Raw genomic sequence first — 4,532 nt, 5'->3', positions numbered from 1 at the left:
TATTAATGTCTAACTTATGGCAGTGATTAAATATCAAGAAAGAAAGAGCATAGTGACGTTATTTTGGACTAAAATTTTGACAATAGTGAACTTAACCATTTCAAAATGATTTTCCATTTTTATGACTAAAACCAAACCTGCATTGCTTTGTAAAGTCTGGTTGCCAAACATTTCCGTGGAAAACTGATTTTTGTTTTCCTTTTTTTTTTTTTTAATAAAAAATTTCACCAAAGTTATCAATGACCTGCTATTTCAAAACTAGATTTACCTAAAACTGAAAAAGGGCCTTGGACTTAGCTAGATTAGCCTAATTTCATTCAAGTAAAGATTACTACCCGCACATCACATAAATATCATTAAGATGAATTAAAACAAGAAACAGACAGCATCAAAACCAACATAATATTCATAAAAATAAAATGAAAGAGAGCCACGACAGGATATAAGCCATGTCTCCTCATCTCCCATTTAGTCTCTATTCGGAAATATTTCAAGAGAGAGCGAGGGGAACGAATGAAGAGTAGATGTAGCTTCCGAGTTTAACAGCAACGTCGAGTCTCAAATCGAGACTCTTCGGCTCCATTGTTCATGCAAGGCAAATAAGGAACAAAAACATGAATTGGTAAGAAAGTGTCTGCCATTATCAATACCGAAAGGAATGAAAAAGAAATAACTTGAAAGGACCAACACATGAACTGGAGTTTAAGAACACTTACGTAAATCTTATAACATGAGACAAATCATATTCTATAGGTGATATTAGCAGCTTACTCCACAGCCATTAAACAAATTGTCCTTATATTAAATACTTGTGATAACAAAACTCCATGACTTAAGCACGTAGACGATACATATAGCCACAAACAGTTAGCCTCAAATATTTTAGCATGCAAAAGATAACTTAACCTTTAATTGAGGCAATTGCTTCATAGTGAAAAGATAACAATAATCTATAGCCCATGTCCTTTAATATTTAAAAAACAAAGAGTAGCTCCACACAGAAGCTAAGAGCTAATACATACATATTAGGAAAACATCAAGTTAACACCAAAAAAAAAAAAACTCCTATATCATGACTTTAAACATGGAAAATAGACTTGTAGTATTTTAAAGCATGAATGGTTAAAATCAGAACCTCCCTTATGATTTAACAATACAGGGCATCAACATGTTAAGTAAAAGTAGTCATTCCTAATAAGAATTCTAAAGCTCAGACACACATATTCATAAATAAATATTCTGTCCAAAATGGAAATTGACATCTAAAATAAATAAACTCATTTTCATGGATGTTTTTATTAATATTTGAACTTATCAAGAGCTTAAATGGGCAGCACGTAGGAGCAATATATTTAATTGGACATGATTTCTATAATATATGGATAGAAGATTAATTCCTAGAATCATGTGTTTCTACAGAAGCATTCAGACATATGAATGGGTCACAATAGATGGAAACGTCCATACAACACGATTTCTATAGAGAAAAAAAAAAAAAAAGGATACTAAACACATGAGCGTATATACTTGATTTTTTTTTTGAGAAAAGACATCATTTCCCCCTGGAACTTGGCAAAAAACTCACTTTAGCAACTAAACTTAACTTCGGTAATTATTTACCCCCCTAAACAACTTAAGCGATAATTATTTACCCCCCTTAGCGGCCTGGACCAGTTGAGTGTATTACACTCGCGCCACGTCATTGCCACATCATTGCCATGTCATTGCCACGTCATTGCCACGTCAAAAATTACCAACTCTTCATTTTTTTATTTTTTTTTATTATTTTTCTCTTTCTTCTACTTTCTCCTCATTCTCACCACACTTGCACCACTGCCACCAACACCACCGCCGCCCCACCTTCTTCCGCCCCTCCACCCCCACCCCAGCTGCATTGTGATTTCTTCATTATTGAAGAACACCACCACCACCACGCCAACCCCCACCCCAGCTGCATTGTGATTTCTTCATTATTGAAGAACACCACCACTACCACGCCAACCCCCACCCCAGCTGCATTGTGATTTCTTCATTATTGAAGAACACCACCACCACCACGCCAACCCCCACCCCAGCTGCATTGTGATTTCTTCATTATTGAAGAACACCACCACCACCACGCCAACCCCCACCCCCAACCAAACAACCAAACCCACCTTCTTCCGCCCCTCCACCCCCACCCCAGCTGCATTGTGATTTCTTCATTATTGAAGAAATTGCAATGTTCAATTTCTTCAACTGAGGCAATTTCAATTTCTTCATTATTCGGCCGAGAAAAACTATCAACAATTTCGCCACACACCCGCTATTTGAACCGTAAAATAACCATCACTTGAAGAAATTTTATTATTTTTTCTCTCTCCACCCCACCCCATCCCACCCCACACCCGCCCCTCTTCTTCACCCCACAAATTTTCGTTTCTTTTTGTTTATTCAAGTCAAATTCGTCTCTTCCCATAAAAAAATCTTGACGAAGGTATTGAAACAAAAATCACGGTCAACTTGCACTCCGTAAAGAAACTAAATTGAAAGAAACAAAAAATTATCCAACAAAGAGGCATATACATTTCGTGCAATTCATCAAGAAATTAAGCATTTCTTCAACGAAAATTTGTCGCTCGGTTCTACTTGGACCATTCCATTTCCATTCAAATTCGAAAAAAATAACTAGCAAATGTTAATGTAATTTTTGCAAAATTTGAAATAGCCCCAACACAATACAAGAGATCAGCAATACCATGAAATAGCCCCAAAACCAACCGCCAACCTTTCACCAAATGACCGCTGAAAAATGCGACTTTAAACCACCCCTTTCAGACGAAAAAAAAAAAAAAAAAAAAGGAAAACCATTAAGAGAATTAGGATGGAACCTTACGGGTATTGAATAAAAACTTGGAGAAATTGGGGTTTAGAAACTCGGTAGAGGGAGGCAAGGATGGTGGGAAGGAAGATGGTGGTGACGAGGTGGCTTAAGGGTGGAGATGGGTTGGTTTTGGGGTGAAGGAGAAGGTGGTTTGTTGGTCGGTTAATGGGCAATGGTAGCGGTGCAGTGGTGGTGTGATGGAGATCAGTGGGTGAAGGTGGTGGTGGGTGACGGTGACGGAGGGCGGGTGTGCGAGGTGGGTGGGGGGTTGGAAGAAGGAGAAGGGAAAAGAATAAGAAAGAAAAGGAAAAAGTTAATTTAAAATGGAAAATAAAATATTAAGAAAATATTAATATATCATCCAATTAGAAGATGACATCTGTACAGTTGAGACCACTTTTAGTGTTTATTTTTTCCTCCCACGCGCTTTTAAGAGATTGAGTACACTTTCTTGCCACGTCACCCGTTAAGGGGGGTAAATAATTATCAGTTAAGTTGTTTAGGGGGGTAAATAATTACCAGTTAAGTTTAGTTGCTAAAGTGAGTTTTGCTGCCAAGTTCTAGGGGAAAATGATGTCTTTTCTCTTTTTTTTTTTTTTTTTGATTAAGCACATGAGCGTATATACTTGATTTATGTTGGTTAAGTAAATTTATTATTACAGCAATGCTTCCTAGGATTCAAACTGAAATTCTAACAATAGCTTCTCTACACACATCATCTTCTTCTGAACTTCATGGATACTCCTTTGATACAACTACAAACCTAAAGCATGATTTTTTTAATACGACATTTTCTAACAAAGGAGAAGAAAGGCTCGAATCACCTTTTAATGGTGCAGTGAACGGGAGCTTTCGAGGTCTCAGATCTATTTCCCCTTTCGAGTCAGGCTCGTCGAACAGAGAGCAAAAGTACTAGTGTAGTTGATAAAAATACAAGCAAACGAGACTGAAAAATAAAAGTCCTAGGGTACGTAGTATTTATAGGTGAAAATCCTAGGGTTCAAGTTTGGGCGGGATATGAGACCCTTTTTCGAAATCCAATCCAAAAAATCTTTTCAAAGTGAACGTTGGCAGATTTTGGACGAACTTGCGGATCATCACGTGATCTATTCAGAGTTTCCCGAAATGATGGAATCTGCTATGGTCTTTGGAGATCTTTTATGTGATTTGGAGTGTGAGACGAGAAAGTTGCCAAATGGGAGGCAGAAAAAGGACGATTTTTGCTTGAGAAGGGGTGGACAAGGTCTGTTCACGACGTGATAAAGGTCAAAGTTTGTTGGAAATGAGAGATGGAGAGGGTAGGGGTGTATGCGGCTGAGCATAGAGATGAAAAGCTTGAACCCTAATTTGTTTCCCTATTTTGCTTAACTGAAGAGAAAAAAGGCTTTGGGCTGATTTGGGGTTTATTGGTGGGCTGTCTGAAATGTTTTCCTTTTTGGGCCTAGTTGATAATTGTATGAGCTAAAATAAGTGGGCTGCGAAAATATGGTCTTTTCCTACCTCAAAACATTTCTTTTTTGGGCTTCGTCATCTTAATAAATTAAATGCTTTACAATTATAACACATACTGTTTTAAAATAAAATATAAATATTATAAGTAGAAAATATACATATGAAAATACTACCAAATAATAATACTAGTAATATAAACTATACTAGTAGTAATTAG

At 36.9% G+C, this 4,532-nt stretch overlaps 1 long non-coding RNA gene across 1 annotated transcript; it reads right to left on the bottom strand.

Moving 5' to 3' along the window:
• Positions 1–342: 342 nt before the first annotated feature.
• On the bottom strand, positions 343–3,830 carry LOC132042268 (uncharacterized). The gene is made up of 2 exons (XR_009411402.1): positions 3,688–3,830; positions 343–577 (listed from the first exon to the last, which is right to left on the bottom strand). It is a non-coding gene; the product is annotated as an uncharacterized LOC132042268 (long non-coding RNA).
• Between the last annotated feature and the right edge of the window lie 702 nt (positions 3,831–4,532).

Source organism: Lycium ferocissimum, unplaced genomic scaffold, assembly GCF_029784015.1.
Source record: "Lycium ferocissimum isolate CSIRO_LF1 unplaced genomic scaffold, AGI_CSIRO_Lferr_CH_V1 ctg14387, whole genome shotgun sequence".
Taxonomy (NCBI): Eukaryota; Viridiplantae; Streptophyta; class Magnoliopsida; order Solanales; family Solanaceae; genus Lycium; species Lycium ferocissimum.
Note: the sequence above shows the minus strand (reverse complement) of the source record. Positions and strands in the feature narration are given on the sequence as shown.